Source organism: Schistocerca piceifrons, chromosome 5 (assembly GCF_021461385.2).
Source record: "Schistocerca piceifrons isolate TAMUIC-IGC-003096 chromosome 5, iqSchPice1.1, whole genome shotgun sequence".
In the NCBI taxonomy this organism is placed as follows: Eukaryota; Metazoa; Arthropoda; class Insecta; order Orthoptera; family Acrididae; genus Schistocerca; species Schistocerca piceifrons.
Window position 1 is genome coordinate 95899968 of NC_060142.1, and position 18076 is coordinate 95918043.

Genomic DNA, 18076 nt, shown 5'->3' on the forward strand with positions numbered 1-18076 from the left:
TCGAATCAACAGAATTTGTAGTTCCAATTTGTTTGCCTCGGAGGGGAACATCGAATGATACCACAATTGACCCCCAACCTACTCCGCGCGTGGATGGCGGGGAGGCACTTTTGAAATCTTGAATGAGAACCACTGCTTTTTATTGAAGATTACGATTCTGTGGGAAAGTCTACATAGGTTTTGTCTAATGAATTTTTTCGTTTCGTCCAGATGACGCTATAATTGGAGAAAATGGGCCCACAATCGTAATTTGCGAAACGCTACTCAGTGGCCCTGGAATATCCATTGGCAATTGGGACCCCGCCTCCATGCTGCGAGAGTAGGACAGGCCAGTATTTCGCAACGTGTATTGGAAACCCCATTCAACGTTGTATTCATCGGCCATATTGAACAGCTGATTACTCGACGAGCTACACGTGGCCATGTAGCGAACTACAACATGTCGAGAGTAAACATTACAATACTTGCACACTGTTTAATGTCTGCACACGTATCTATCTTTTTGAGAAAAGATGTGCATGTGGACGATGAATATTGCAACAGAAAAATAATTAACATATTCCATATGGACGGAGAGCATAGGAAATATATTGAGGCTGCTCTTGCCTTGTATGCCGAGCGTTTTCCAGAGAAAGGTCGCTCTCGTTCGTTCTTTTACAAGGTTGTGAACGCCTTTATGTCTGATTGCAACGTACAGACCGGCAAAAGGAAACGAAGTAAACGTGCTACACGACAGTCTAATGAAAAAGCGGCTGTGAACCACAACCCATGGATATGCGCCCGGCGTCATACCGAGATTCCGGTATGTCTGTTGGTAGTATTGTCACAGTACTGTGTCGTCATTAGTATCTTACCTACCACGTGTCACTACATCGAGAAGTTCATGGCGCCCATGTACAAAATCGGGTAGTGTTAAGCGAATGGGCACTTCAACAAATGCAAACGACCCTCAGGTTCTGTACCGAGGTATCGTTTTCCGATGAGTCTACATTCTTAAACCACGGTAGCGTTAACCGGCGTAACATGCATTACTGGAGTTTAGACAATCCTCATTGGTTACGGAAAGATGGCCGTCAACGTCATTGGTCGATTAACGTGTATGGTGTGGCATATGGGGACCGAACTCATTCGTCCGTATTTTATCGACGGAACGTTGAACGGACGTAAAAATCGAACGTTTTTGGAACAAGAACTGCCGTTAATACTGCAAGACGTCGCACTAGATGTTCGACAACGTAAGTGGTTTCAGCATTACGGAATTCAAGTACAGGCTGCATTAGACCGTGTTTACACTGATCGGTAGACTGGCAGGCGTGGCCTTATTAACTGGCCGGCTGGACCGCCGGATTTCACTTCGCCGGGTTTCTTTATGCGGGGATATTTAATAGATAGGGTATCTCAACAGTTGCCAACAATCCGTAAAGACATGCTCGACCGCATCTGAAACGCGTGTGCTGACGATCTCGCAGATATGCTTCTTTCCTGTGAACGTGAACCGTCATTCGAAAAACCTATCATTAAGTGTACTGAAGTCGACGGTACTAAGTTTGAACACTTACTCTAATTGGAAAAGTGGAGTAGTGCTCGCCTCGAGCCACGGCCACGGTGGCGCTTCGAGCAGTCCTCTGTTCGATATGTCGGAGGAATTCAACTTTGCGAATGGGGTCTCCAGTAAGAAGCTGTGAAATACTACCCTTGCAGCGTGTAGGTGCGGTCCACGTGCCATTGGATATTAAAGGGCCATTGAGTAGCACTTGGTAAATTATGATTGTGTACCCATTCCTATTCCCTCCGATTACAGCGTTATCTATATAGTAGGAGAAAAAAGGATTCTCTATAAAAAAAACCACTGCTTCTCGTACTGTGATAGTCAGCTGCCTTTTTTTTTATCAAGTACTGCCAACAATGCCTTCATGTAACTTATCCCAGACTACTATCAGCTAATAAAGTCAAGGTGATTTATATAAACATTAGCATTATGCGGAAAGTGCTAATCTCAGTACAAGTTTTGTAAAAATTGCAGGGGTGTATTAATGAGCTATTCCTTTACTTAGTTTTTGTACAGGGCGAATCAAAAGTCATGTTCAATAGAACAAATTCTATAGTAGTAATTCAATAACCTAGACTCATAGGACAAAGTCATATTCATGGATATTAAACGAACAATCATTTGAAGCAAAGAAAACTAAACATGGGCTCTAAAATGCATACCGTGAGGGCCATGAGCACTTATTCAGCAGAACAGATGTTTTCCACAGCAATGAAGATGAAAAAAGCTCGTGACTCTTACGGTACGTATTTCAGAGCCCTCGTTTACCAGACTTTTTTCTTTCGAATAATAGTTCCTGTTATACACCTGAATACGACTTTGTCGTATGGCCAAGACTACGCAGTCTATCTCTACTGGTCCTGCAAGCGTGTGAGACATCGAAAAGTCCAAAAAAAAAAAAAAAGGTTGCAATGGCCTGTTTCACAACAGCCTGAAATGCAGAACGTTAGACTCACATAATTTCTGCATATGCCTCTGCACTTCACTTACATCGCGAAAGATCCGCAGAACGCCAGGACAGCTCCCTGAAGGTCTATAAAGATTCCAAGCCTTTATTTCAAAGTATGATTTGCGTCTTAAAAAATTTTCTATTTGAATAACGAGTTGAACTGTCTCGTTGTAGTATCACATCATTCCAGGTGTTGGCTGAGAACCTTCCTTTCTGTTTTACGCAGTTAATCACTTTTTGGTCAAGTATGTATGTGATTTTCGACCCTGCTCAAATGGTTCAAATGGCTCTAAGCACTATGGGTCTTAAAATCTGAAGCCGGCCGCGGTGGCCGTGCGGTTCTAGGGGCTCCAGTCCGGAGCCGCGCTGTTGCTACGGTCGCAGGTTCGAATCCTGCCTCGGGCATGGGTGTATGTGATGTCCTTCGGTTAGTTAGGTTTAAGTAGTTCTAAATTCTAGGGGACTGATGACCACAGCAGTTGAGTCCCATAGTGCTCAGAGCCATTTTGAACCATTTCTTAAAATCTGAGGTCATGAGTCCCCTAGACTTAGAACTATTTAAACCTAACTATGGTAAGGACATCACACACGTCCATACCCGAGGCAGGATTCAAACCTGCGATCGTAGCAGCAGCGCTGTTCCGGACTGAAACACCTAGAACCGCACGGTCACAGTGGCCGGCTTTTTCGACCATGCCTGCTTATTATGACTGCAGACCTTTTCTGAGGTATTCACCAGTACTTTCCACTATCGACAACTGTATGAACCGCAGTCAGACGCAGTCACAAACGGAAGAGTTTTGCAGCTGAGAGCGGCGGTCAATCGTACGCATCCAGTACTTGAAATAGGCGATAAACTTGGCGACCTCCCACTACTGCTACCCAGTTCCGATTCCCGCAAACAACGAGGAACAAGAGGAGAGGCACCAATTCATCTGTAGAGTGCTTGAATGCTAGTCAAACGAACCGGGTCAGTTTATTTATTTTTAGCAGATAGAAAATAAGACGGTAAGTACATACTGGGTTGAGAAGCAAGAATGACAATTATGTACGTGGGTGCTTTACAGAGCAGCCTAGAAAGAAAAGGACAGAAAAGAAAAGGAAAAGAAATCAGAAGTAAAGAGGAAACATCAGTCATCGAAGGTACCGGACGTTTCTAGTATTTGTGTTCATGACAATTACCAGTGTAATGACGTATTGGAACCAATACCTACGTGTATAAAAGAACTTAATGAGTTACGGCATATGGGCTGTGCGGCTGGTCCCGGCGGAGGTTCGACTCCTCCCTCGGGCATGGGTGTGTGTGTGTGTTTGTCCTTAGGATAATTTAGGTTAAGTATTGTGTAAGCTTAGGAACTGATGACCTTAGCAGTTAAGTCCCATAAGATTTCACATAAAAAGAAGTTACGGCATATCGAATCTGTGGAGAAGTAGGTAAAGACAAAGCATTGTGTGTTGGATAACTTTTACGGAATATTGCTGCATTGACTAGAGAGAAATCCCAAAACTGCTTCTAAAGACTGTGTATCCAAGAAAGGAGCATTATAAAAGTAGTTTAAACTTAAAAATGAAAGTGATTACACATTTCATGTTAGTGTCTACTTTCCAGTGTTCTAATTTCCTAACAGAAACTGGTAAATAAATTAAGCTACGATTATTTCCACTCACGAATATTTAATGTCAGCTTCACATCTCAGACGTACAGTTTCTGAGCACAGGTTGATCATTACTCCTTGCGGTGGAGAATCGCACTTTTTGTGGTATTTGCAGTTAAACTTCGATATTATGTTTTTTTCTTTTTGCATTTTAAATAATTTAGTACACTAAAAAGAGAGATACTACAGCAGTAGTACAAAGAGCTCGTTTTTTGGTTGGCTGTTGTAAGTATATCAAAACAATAATTTTTGCTTATTTGCGAACTATTTCTCCACTTTCGTTTAGTAGTACCAGAGACATTCGAGCACACATGTGAACTGTAGGCAGCTGATAAGCTGATACAGGATCACTTAACGGGAGTTCTTCCATACATTCTACATAATTGCTGTCATTCATTTATTTCGTCTGTTAAAATATTTTTCTTAAAAAGGACTTTAAGTCACGTCCATGTTCCTGAAAGCTAACTGAGGTGTTTTCCCTTTTGCGGACATGTTTATCGCTGGCTGTGGACAAAAATGAAGTATATATGGTTACACTGTAATCTCTACTCGGCAGTTGCAAGCAAATAGATTCTTCGTAAAATTGTTGATGTGAAAAATTCTTGATAGGTATTTCTAGTCGTTAAATTAATGCAGACTACCTGTCGCGATTTTTGTGTTCTGTTCTGTTGCTAACTTCCGGCAAGATTACTTTTCCATCAATGTAAAATGAAACATTTCATAACTGACTGTGGAGATCTTTCAGATAGAGACAGAACAATGACTGACCGAAAAAAAGGAGAATTTAGGTGGGTTCAGCGCACAGCGTCGCGGTGAAAACTATAAATTTTTCATAGCTTATAGAACGGTTAAGCATTACTTTACAACAGAACATGTAATGCTTTTTGTTTTGTTTTGTTTTAATGCCTCACACGTGAGTCTTCACTTCGAATGCTCCTGACCTTTAAGCCTAGTTTACACGACGACATTGAGTTGCGCCACTCGTTGCGTAGAATTAGTTGCACGCAAATGGATTCATATTTGACTGTAGACACGGTGAAACCAGTATATACTGTAGTTTCGTCGTTTTGTGGTTTCCTGAGTCGTGTCTAAAATGAAAGTTTTGGCAGCTACACGTCGCACGAGTTGTGATGGAGTTAAAGCTTGTTGCGTGGAATTGCTGCATAAGAAAAAGAATAAGAAACGTGTTTCGATTCGTGACTGGATGAAGAAAAGACGACAGCTCGGTTACTCAGCATCCTCGCTGAAATAATTTGTAATGGAAGACCAACAAAGTTCTTTTAATTATCTTAGATTGTCACCGGAACTGTTAACGTTTCTTCTAAATATAGTTAATTATGTGATAAGGAGTAAAGATATTGTAATGCATGAAGCACTGTCGCCAGAACTAAAATTACATATCACATTGCATGCGTTATAATCGAGAACACTCGGCATGATATAAGATGCCGTTTTAGTTGGTGATGACGGTTTTTCATTAACACCAATAATTATTAACAATAACAATTATTAACTTTAACAGCAGTAATTAATTATTCAAAGCAGGCCGCATTAAGAAGAGAATGGTTTGCAAACTACTGCCCTAAAAATAGATCTGTACAGTGAAAATACTTCAAAATTCAAACATGTGTAAGTGGGGAGTATTGCTGCGACGTTTAAAATAGATGAATATTGAATAAAGAATGTAGCTTCTTGATCTGTGTAGCCTTCCCTTCTGTGCACAACACTCCTTAAAAAATGAGTCGGCCAATTCGAGCGATGGGATTTTAGTCTTGTAGACAAGAGCATTTCTACAGCTAGAATTACATTTGCTTGTATTTTTCTTAATTCAGTTGTATATGTGCCCCTAATTCAATACATTTTGCCCAGAAGCTCAGATATTGTCAAACTATCTGTTCTGATCGCGCGTGACGGTCTCAGAAGCAGCAATATGTTGCTTATTTTTGTAATCAGGTAATTGAAATCCCACAGACACCTATGCAAAGCATAGATATCCAAATGCGAACATTATTCTCCGTTTCACACTTCATATTTCGGTTTGTCTACAATAAACTCAAAACTCATGTAATTAGTGCCGACAAAGTTGGAACCCGCCGAAACCGTTTAGTTTCACCGACGTATTGCGCAAATGCGCGGCGCGCATGCGCAGTGTCCGGTAGCGCAGTTGCCTGCAACCTAGTGTCGTCCTGTAAACTAGGCTTTACGCTCACTAAAATGTCTCGAAGTTGAGACCCGCCGGGAAGGTTCAGATTTCGCAGTCAGTTCTAGTGCTCTTTGTTCTCTAGCCGTCGATGGGCCGTTAGACTCGAATTTCCCCTTTTTTACCGCTTTATTCTCCAACGGAATGTGGGATTTAGGTGTACAAGGCCACAGGCCATCACTTCTGCTTATCTCGACAAAACAGAGCCACTACTTCACCTTTAGTGGTCTCGTTGTCGTTCCAACAAAATACGCAGGCGAGGGGGTCTTTACACAGATTTGTAGCGCATTCCGGCAGTAGAGACTGCAGGAGGCCATTTTTCAGCCACGCGCTGGACACGAAAGCTAACAAGCAAATCGCAAACGTGTAGCCGATCTGAAGCAATGAATTGCGTTATTCTGGTCTTATCGGCTGAGAGCACTATTTACGAGGATCCGTTCGATACAGTAAGACCCACTCTCTGGCGACCCATTTCTTTGTTCTAGGCGCAACTGACTTCCGATTCCACATTCAGTTCTTTCGCACCATTTTTCTGTCACTCATTACGTGAACCTAAGTATACAAAGTGAATCACCTAAAACTCGCACCGAAAGTATTGCAGAAATCGAAGTTGCTATTGCTATGCGGTTCTGACAAAGGAGCTGTAGTCAGGGGTTCGTATTGTTAGCCAAGAAACAGATTGTAATTGTGGTGTCACCGCCAGACACCACACTTGCTAGGTGGTAACTTTTAAATCGGCCGCGGTCCGGTAGTATACGTCGGACCCGCGTGTCACCACTGTCAGTGATCGCAGACCGAGCGCCACCACACGGCAGGTCTAGAGAGACGTCCTGGCACTCGCCCAGTTGTACAGCCGACGTAGCTAGCTACAGTTCACTGACAAATACGCTCTCATTTGCCGAGACGATAGTTAGCATAGCCCTCAGCTACATTTGCTACGACCTAGCAAGGCGCCGTATTCAATTGACATTGAGATTCTATTAATGTATCATCAAGAGCGATGTTCTACAAATGTGGATTAAAGTTAAGTATTCCCGAAGCTATGTACTTTTCTTTATAGCATTCATTACGTATCCTGTTTCAGACCTCACGCCAGCCTGCGTGAGTTTAAGCGCGTGCCTTTCGGCTTCCTCTCATTGTGTCTAGGCTGTCTTGTCTAGACACAACGGTAATAATATTTAGAAAGTGTATTGTTTTGCAAATATGCACTTCTTTAAATGGAACAGTACCTAACGATATTAACAAACCAAAAGTAGGAAAAATTAGAGTATCAGTGATGCTTCTTGCAGGATTGTAGTGCAAGTCGTATACGGGATATTGTGTCTTGGGAAGTTCCTCCATCGACACTTGTACAGTACCTGGGGTAGCACACACTAAAGAACATCACAACTATACGTTAGTTCTGAGAATTCTGACTAGTAACGAAACAATCTACCATCACAGGCGGCGGCGGCAATAAATTCTTACAGTCTGGTATGGGACACGTATTAGCATTTCATCGTAGATGACAGAGAAGACTGCAGTAAAGCGCAGTTGCATATCGTCGGGTGCAGTTGGTATATCCTTGTAGACAGCGTCTTTCAGCTTTCCGCACAGAAAGAAGTCTACAGGCGTCCAGTCCGGGGAACAGGCCGGCCAAGGTACACTCTGCGTAAAATCCAGCGATTTGGAAGCATTTCGTGAATACATGCTGTAATACTTCGTGCACTATGGGCTGTCATATTGATGCCAGAGGTTCCTCCTAGTCTGCAGAGGAAAACTTCTAGCATCATTAGGAGATGGTCTTTTACCAGTCTGCGAGTTCAGTGTTCTTCCTATGAAAAGATGAGCTGATGGTTCACTGTCCCACACAACAAGGTTTTGTTTTGTTTGGTTTGGTTGTAGGGCGCAAAAACAACTAGGGTCACACGCGCCCATGTCAGAACCGTAGAACATAAAGAAGAAGTGTTAAAAGCGACTATACTTTAAGCCCAATCGAAGGGCAATAAATACAGCTAAAACACGGACTTTCTCTGGGAGGAAGGGTCATAAAATAAGCCATAGAGACAACGGAGGTCCTCAATAACGATTAAATGTCCTTCGCCATATTGCTACGACAGATAAAAAGTAAAAAGCAGTCGACAGCCCGTGCGTCGTTCGCGGAAACGGCCGACAAATTCCACATACAATAAATCAATTGCCACTAAGACATCACTTTGGATTTGAAGCAGCAGCATGATATTGACACTTCGGAGACGTAGTATGATTATTCCTATATATTTAAATTTATTGATGAGAGACAGCAGACGTAAATGAGGACGTAAGATGTTAAAAAATGGGCATTCCGCCATAAAATAGCGAACCGTCAAAGGTTGAGGGAAATGAGCAGAAAGTGGTGGGGGATCACCGCTTAACAAATGGCGATGGCTAAAAAGACATTGCCCAGTATGCAACCTAGGTAAAATTATCTCCTCGCGGCGAGGGAGCCGAGAGGAGGGCGTCCAAACCGCTGGGAGAGGGCTAAGTCCCCGTAGCGTGTTCCCATGGAGTGAAGACCAGTGGTGATGCCAAAGTGACACCACCCGTTGACAGACGGCAACACAGGTATCATAGAAGAGAATGGAAGAACTAGCGGGCCCAGGTCACATCACACGTTTACGCTTCTTGGACGCTGACGTTCCACATGACTAATCCAATCGACCAATAGCTCATATTTCGGTGGTTTACCTGGTCGCGGTCGGTAAATTTGGCATCATCACCAAACAAGATACATGATATACCTGGAGTATCCCGTCTTAATGCCCATGTACAGAAGTTAACAAGATTCTCATAATCGTTTCCATGCAGTTCTTGGTGGAGAGAGAGATAATAGGGTTGGAACCTAGGTTGATGGAGACTGTGTTGACAACTGCATGACCCATGCCACTTCCTCGTGCGATTGCGCTGGAGCTAACGTCCGGATCAACAGCAGCAGCCGAAAGAGCATTAATTTCCCCCTCTTCTGTCGTCAGTTATTTTCTTCTGTTACGATGCCTACGTGTTACACTATCACTTTCACGTACCAGGTTGATAAAGTCAGTAAACAACTGCCGCTATGATTGACAACTACTGGGATATATCGCTGCATACACCGTACAAGAGTGAACTACATTCTTCCTACACTCTCCACGCACCATGAGCATGTTGACTTCTTTTGCGTTGGTAAATGCCATCGTCCACTCGCGACCTAATGCTTGGACCGTCACACACTGACTAGCAAGTCGCAACGCACTCAGGGAACCCACAATCACACTGTAAGCAAACATAACAGTATCGCATCTACCACCTATGCAAGGTGAATGGGATAAACAAGTGTCGGTGCGTAAACTTTGCACAGTGCAGACGACTCGCCCTAGACTCCTGCAAAAAACACCGTTGACTTTCTGTTTTACCTTACTTTTAGTCTGCTAATGTCCGTAGGCATTGTTCCATATAAAAGTGTATGTTTGCACAAAACTACACTTTCTAGGTATTATTAGAATCTACTGATTGGTTAACAACACGAGCCCCAAAATATCAATTCATTCTGTGATAACCGCACATCAAAAGCCCTTTCCATTTCCGCAATATCTGCGGTGCGAGTTGTAGATGATAGAGCGTGAATACATTACTCTGTTACAGCTCAAGAGGTATTATGAAAGTGAAGCAATAACGTAACGGCCGGTCTTTGAGATTACGCAAATTACTTTCCTGCACCACATATTTAAGAAGGTTTGTTATATTAGGAACTGAGCCTCTGTAGACTATGTATTAACAGTCAAAGTCATTTCCTATTTTTACCCTATTTCCATAGCAGATTCTACGCTGACTTAATACTTAGTCTTCTGAACAGCCCATATATGAGCTGTAAGGAATGTAGCCGAATTTCCATATTGATGACCGCACGTCTGTGATTTCACTCTATTGACTTCCATTACCAGAGTTACTGTTCTCATTCATGCCCCATCTCTAACTGTGATTGTGTCAGGATGGAAGATCTCAATCACCTTCAACTTGAATGGTCACTGAATCAGCAGGATACCATGTACCTACTACCGGAAGTCGTGAAACTGCCTTATATTCTCCCAACAAGCCTCAAAACTTCGATTGTAACTAATTACATTTTTATTGAAATGATACAGTACAGACCACATCACCTGGTTTTCATTGAAATAGTTGTTTTTGTTACTCTTATTGGTGTACGAGAAATAAAGAATATCAGGTTCGAGTAGAAAATGGTTCAAAGCCCCCGCACTTTCGTTTTGTACACTTGCAGTCCAACTGCGGCCGTAAAGATTCCAACTAGCAGAAACGGCCGACACTGTGTGACACGCTACCGAGGGTTACCGCCCCTACTTGTTATCACCGATTTCATCCAAACCTATGATATATGCAGGGATTGTCTAGAAATGAAAGTGACACAAGGGGGAAATTCAGATGGCAAAACGTAATTTTTTTCTCAGTACTGAACGACCAGACACAGTTGATGGCGTAATAGCCGAAAATGTTTTTGTGAATTAAATAATAAATATAGTAGAAAAATCCGCAGCGTCGTTAGACCTTTTAGCTACGTGACCATTATGAACTACCATACCTAGGCGGGCACAATACCCACTTATCTATTTTTCGGATTATTTAGGAGCCTACCACTTGTCGAAAGAGAACGAAAAAATTAAAAAAACCGAGAAAACTACACGGTTAGAGCGATAGTCTGAGTGTACATCATGCGACTGTGCAGTGTCTAGAACGATTACACCTTTTTTTTAAAATTATGGTGGCCGCTTAACGCGCACTTTCCCCTGCGTTGTTGTAAATTCTCCAAAACATACTACAGTTAGTTGAGCTTAACATTGCGAATAATTCGATGAACGGGTATGGGTGTGAAAGTTTTTTTTATGAAATACCCATCATTTTGTAGAACGTTTCATTGGCATTGACCACAAAACAGGTCGAGAGACGCTAACCACTGCAAAATAAGGAAAAATTTCCACTGAGAAACCAAGCGTAGAAGATTTATTTATTTATTCTCACTCTGTAATCTTACGCAACCAGCAGGTAGCAGATTATTAACTATTTATTTAATAATTTCCTTTTCTTCTTCACGCTTGCACTGGACGTCCGACAGATATTTTACTATATACTGGTTGATCACAGTTTCGTTCACCTACTGTACGTGTATAATTAATCTTCAGAGGCCAACCGCGTATGCTTCGCGTTCTGAAATTGTTGCAGGAGTTTTCCGCATTTTAAAACCATTAGGTCGAAGAGCGGAACGCTTGCAGCGCTGTCAGCCCACGCCCATGCACACGTCCTTCCCCTCTCTCCCCCCCCCCCCCCCCCCCACAACAAACATGTGGCCACACAGATGAACCAATAATAAACTAAAAAGCGTTATTTATCAAACTATTTGTTTCCATTCAGTCATTATCGACTATAACGAAATATCTTCATGGCACGAGAACAAATGAATTGCAGTGCCAGTCTCATATGAGATAAATTATGATACTGTAAAAGAGAAGAATATTGTACAATAAAATGTATTACGGAAACTTCATTGATTTACATTAATTATGTTTTGACGTTGAGTTTTTTCCGTTAGGATATTTACCGGGTTAGCAACCGGCCGTTGCGTTTGCTGCGCTCTCCAGGAGTGATCAGTTTATACATCATGGATCTATGCGCAAATTAAATTAAAGAAAAATTAAAACAGATATGCATGACTAGGGCCTCCCGTCGGGTGGACCGTTCTTTCGATTTGGCGCCACTTCGGAGACTTGCGCGTCGATGGGGATGAAATGATGGTGATTAGGACAACACAACACCCAGTCTCGGAGCGGAGAAAATCTCCAACCCAGCCGGGAATCGAACCCGGGCCCTTAGGACTGACAGTCTGTAGCGCTGACCACTCAACGACCGGAAGCGGACAACAACAAAAAAAGATATATATATAACTATGAATACTTTTGGTACTGCAGAAACACTACATCGGATCTCCCGCTGTGCAAATCGTGTTGTACTTGGGCTCAAACACTCGATTGCGAAGATAAATTTGTACTGTAACTTTATATGCTGACTATAGAATGTTACTTCGACATTTAAGTATTAAGAGTACTTCTGATGGGTATCACATCAAGGAGTCTTTGTAGCTTCTTCACGCAAGTACACGTATCTGAGCAGGACAATTCCCGATGTCGCCTGTGCGAGCAACGTGTAGACGATTCATTGGGCTACGTCTGTTCTAACCTTTCCTTGTCCATTTGCAAGATGTTTGACACATCTAACAACTTTCTTCGTTTTTAATATAAAAAAACATAATGTGAAATCCCTCAGTATCACATTCGCGATTCAGTGATACAAAGCTAATATCATTCTCGTTAACGCAGATAAGGAATTTTTACAATACTGAATTCTCAGCATCAAACATAACTTTGCATTGTGTAGTCCTAATCTTTATTGTGACTTGCTTAACTCCTGATACAAGCATAACTCCAGTCAAATTCAATAATTTATTTTGAGAAAATATATCACACTATACGCTCACTACCGAGAAATGATAGTTATCAGTCCGAATTTTCAGTTTTAAGTAATTAACATCGCAAGACCACAGGTTAATGTAAGTATGAGGTAAGCTGTTGCAACTGTGAAATGCTGGTCCATTAAAACCCGGTGTAACCGCCAGAATATAGAATGCAAGCATGCAAATGTGCATGCACTTTCTTGAGCCGGAAGTCAGTTTGTGGGACAGACTTCCATGCCTGTTGCACTTGGTCGGTCAATACAGCAACGATTACTGCTGGATGTGGATGAGGCTGGAGTTATTGTCCGATGATGCTCCGTATGCGCTCGATTGGAGACGGATCTGGTGATCGAGCAGTCCAAGGCAACATGACGACACTCTATTGGCTTACAACACTTGTTTGAGGGGGGCCGTTGTCGTGTTGAAAAAAGCTTCCTACAATGCTGTTCAGCAAAATAGGTCGAATCACCTGAATTGTCGATAGCATTTATTACTTCATGTGAGTAAAGAGCTACAAGAGCTAGATTTAACTCACAAGAATAATATTTTCTCAATCCGTGATTATTATTTATCAGTAAACGTTCTCTTCTAGGTAAGCCATAACGTATGAATACAGTAAAAAATCCTGCTGCAAATGGAAATCAATAATATGTATATGAAATTCATCAGGTAACTCTTCTCTCTTGGGTACTGGCGTAACCTGTGTAATTCTCCAATCTTTATGTACGGATATTTCGTCGAGCTAAAGACTGTATATGGTTGCTAAGTACGAGGTTAATGTAGCAGCATTGGAAGGAATCTTAGCGGTGTGCTATTTGGACCGGAAGATCTTTCATTTTTAAGTGATTTAAGCTGCCTAAATACATCGAGTATATCTACACATAAATTACTTATTTTGGCAGTTGTTTTTGATTCGAATTGTGGAATATTTGTCTTCTTTGGTGAAGGAATTTCGGAAAACTGTATTTAGTAACTCGGCGTTAATGGTGCTGTCCTTGGCAACATTACAATCACTATCGAGCAATGGATTTATTGATTGTGTTTTGTCACTGGTATACTTCAGACATGACGAGAATCTCTTTGGTTCTTCTACCACATTTCTTTACAAAGTCAGTGCTATGCAGGGCCTAAGAGCTTCGAAAAATAGAAGTTATTTGACACATTACAAACAGCATGCCAGATCATCATACTTCGCATGTGTACCGAATGGCGCTGATCTTTGCTGTGTTCTACATTGCGATCATAACAGCATTGTCTAGGACACATGTGGCCGTTACTGTGCGACCGGTTGAAGCGAGACACATTTGAAAACACTAACGTTTTTCACTCCTAACGTTAGATACAGAGTTCACTTTCCCAGGTCCGATAATGGCGACAATATGACGGTCGGCTGGTGTAGCCATCAAACAGCAGATTTAACACAGTGGTCTAAGCTGCACAGTCTTAGGGACACAAGATGGTGGTTCACTTTTGTAACTTTCACAAGTTGGAGTCCGCACTGTGGACGAAACCACAAGGTCAGTTACCGTTCGGGGGAAAGCTGGCAGTTGCTGCAAGTAGCCATCTTAAGATCGATCTAACACTGGGCAAAGCAATCGGGTCTTTTGCACATGGGGAACAAATTGAGGTCTCCCCGTGGAGCTTTCACTGGGCAAAAGCCAACACTGTTAGAGGGACAGGATAGCTGTCACCCATGTGCCCATCATATGTCGTATTACAACACAGGATGAAGCTGTACAGCCTGTCATGGGGATAGAATGGCGATCCATATAGTCTTCACGGGATTAAGCCCACAACTGAGGAATCCATATAATCAGTTACAGTCATAGAGTCAAAACGACGATTACTCACTAAAGCCGTCACAGGGGTAGGGGAACTCTGGAGGAATACATATGGTCTATTATAGTCATACAGAGAAAACGGCAGCGGCCCTGTCTAATTGTCAGATTTCCTTGTGCAACACACTCTTGTTGCACCATTTTCTACTTATTCGTTGTTCACACGGTTCACATTTGTAGCACCTTACAGTTAACTAGTCAAGTTTCTGGAGTCTTGTAACTCCCTCCAGGGGCACGTCGAGCACGTGATGGCACACTGGTAGCTACTTTCATGTCCGCACTCCGATTGACTACTTTTCAGTGGCTTATCATGTTAACAGCGTGGACCTTCATACTGAAGCAGTACATGACGCCATCTTTGTGTCATCTTAATTACATATTCCTAGTATATTATTCTACACATCTTCCGCTTTTTTATTCCTATACTGTTTACATTTTACTTCCTTTTATATATATATGTATGTATGTATGTATGTTAACCGGGGACCTAGAAACGACGGAGAGGCTCTGTCCTCGCCACAGCCGCAGTGGTCCACATCCCCACGACGACTACCGCAGTTCACTTCACCCCTCCGCCGCTCCACACTGAACCCATGGTTATTTGTGCGGTTCGGGCCCCGGTGGACCCCCCCCACAAGGAACGTCTCACACCAGACGAGTGTAACCCATACGTTGGCGTGGTAGAGTAATTGTGGTGTACGCGTATGTGGAGAACTTGTTTGCACAGCAATCGCCGATATAGTGTAACTGAGGCAGAATAAGGGGAACCGCCCGCATTCGCCGAGGCAGATGGAAAACCGTGTAAAAACCACCCACAGATTGGCAGTTCACCGGATGTCTACACAAATCCGCCGGGCGCATTTGTGCCGGGGACCAGGCGCTCCTTCCCGCCCGGAAAGCCGTGCGTTAGAAACCTTTTATACAAGTCACTCTACTTCAATTTTTACGCGTATAAAAGATGAAAATTACAACGTGTGTATGTGACACACAGATATATATCTAATTTTACAAACATTGGGTAAGGATGCTGTTAATGGATTTCCATTTAAGTAATTTGAGTAATAACTAATGTAAGCAATTTTGAGAACAGCATATGTGTTACAACGTCACAGTATGGATATGTAGTGACTGATAATTCGCAATTTTTCACAAACACAACTTTTATTTATGTACTTTTACCAGGCTGATGACTGAAGAACAAAAGAAAGGTAACAATAATGATGCCAGTAAAAGTCTCCTAATTGAGGCAAACAAAAGTTCACTTCTAATTTTTCACAAAGGTTCGTAGTAACACACACTCACATACACTAGTGAAAGTCCACTTCAGACTAAGACGTAATCTTCAGCGGTCGAAGTCCACGAGGTCGGCATCCGGAGTGAACTGAACTTCGGGGCTGGTTCTAGCCCCTAAATTTAGCCCCTAAATTGCTGTCTCCAGCCAATCAGGTTTTGAAGTAGTGACCCTTCCTGCAGGCCGTGGCTCGAGCTCCCCCTGTACGAGTTAGTGCTCGGAATGTCTATTTCCATTATCTTGTATGTAACCATCCGGTGTTTACTTACCATGGTGCTTTTAGTACGCCTTGGACATAGACAACCCTATCCTCCGTGGTGTAATAAGGGTTGCCGGCTCTCAGGGGCTACCTTGGCTCCGGTATAACAGGATGTATACTTTACCATTAGTAATAAGTGATGACTAATGCCCTACCGTGATATCATTCCTCCCTAACTGTTCAACTGTAGAATAATGGTATTTCAAACAATGGTTTAAAGCCCTAGTTTACAAGTCTCAAAGGTTCTACGTGTTGTAACTGACGTTTGGCTGTCGTCACATATTTACTTTCCTCATGATCTACATCTACATCTACATACGTACTCTGCAAGCCACCGTACGGTGCATAGCGGGGGCGTAACATATACCAGTAGTCACGTCCTTTCCAATTCCCCTCGCAAATATAGCGAGGGAAAAATGACTGTCCATGTTGCTCTGTAAGAGCTGTAATTTCTCTTATCTTATCTGTTGCGGCGTAAAGTCAGCGCCGGTATGCAAGTTGGGAACGACAGACAAGAGAAGGCTATGAGAAGTGGTCACCCAACTGCACGCTGATCGACCTCCCTCCAGGACGACAACGCGACAGCAGCAGTCCCTACGTGAAGACAACATAGGCGACAGGCCCGATTCGTGGACCCACTTCAATAGCAGCGTCAACGTTAGCCACTTCGTTAGCTATCTCCATGTAGCACAGACTTGTGTTTGTCTATTCTGAAGAAGACTGATTATTTTGCATGTCGCCCTTTGCTTGCGACACACTTTAAAGTAAAGTAATTGTAATTGTCTCATTAATAGGAGTTGTTTTATGGTTTGTCTAGCGATCCGAGTATGCAGGATTCGTGGTCCTTACGCAAAATCTACGTTGACGGCACCAATCACGATGTGGTATCCTTCTCTACGTATATTCTAATTTACATTTTTCTATGTATAAAATCTTAAAGTATGAGGACGCTACCGTATATGGCCACATGTCTTGATCTGCGCAGAGCATTTTACAGACAGAGCTGAAAAGAGAATTTTAATCTCTCTCACAAGGTGTGCCAACCAATACATATACTGGACAATAGGTGACCGGAGGCAAGTGAGATGAAATGAGTGGCGATTTTGCCTCTTTTCGGTGGCATGGTAGCCCAATGATGCCTTTAATCCGCAGTGTGTGGAGGACGCTGTTCAGGCCGCAAGAGCTAATGTGATATTTTGGGGTGTTCTATGTACCATCACTTGTTAGCTTGTTGAGGTGACAGTTACCCCGGACCAGTATGATTATATCAATATTCTTGGTTTATGAGTCTTGATATTTCTGCTACACTGTAAGACACCCCATTCTTCCAAGGTGATAATAACCCTATTCACAGGGCTGCACACATATGAACACTTGTGCATCCAATCGCAGGTCGAATATCCCTCTAAATACCGAGATGTTGATCTCACACAGAACTGTTCTGTACTAGCAATCAACATCCACGCTATCTGGTAGCTCTACAAGACCTAATGAAAACTGAGTAGCTTCAGCTTTTTACGGCATTCCTAAAGAATCTTGTTGAGTCTTCCTCCCCGAACTAATTCCACCATCAAAGGTAGGCGCGCCGTTGACTGGTATTAGCATGACTAACTTCTTGTCTGGCATGCTTAATGTGCAACTATTATCATGTACGGTAAGCGGAACGGAACACGACAATATCGGCTTTACAGATGGGACGGTGAATCGTGAACACACCTGCTACGTGGTACGCCCTTTACGGATACAGTATAGTCCTAATGGCCCATCGCAACGGGAGAGATGGCGCCGAACGCTTTGTGCGCGGTGGGTGGAAGATTAGGA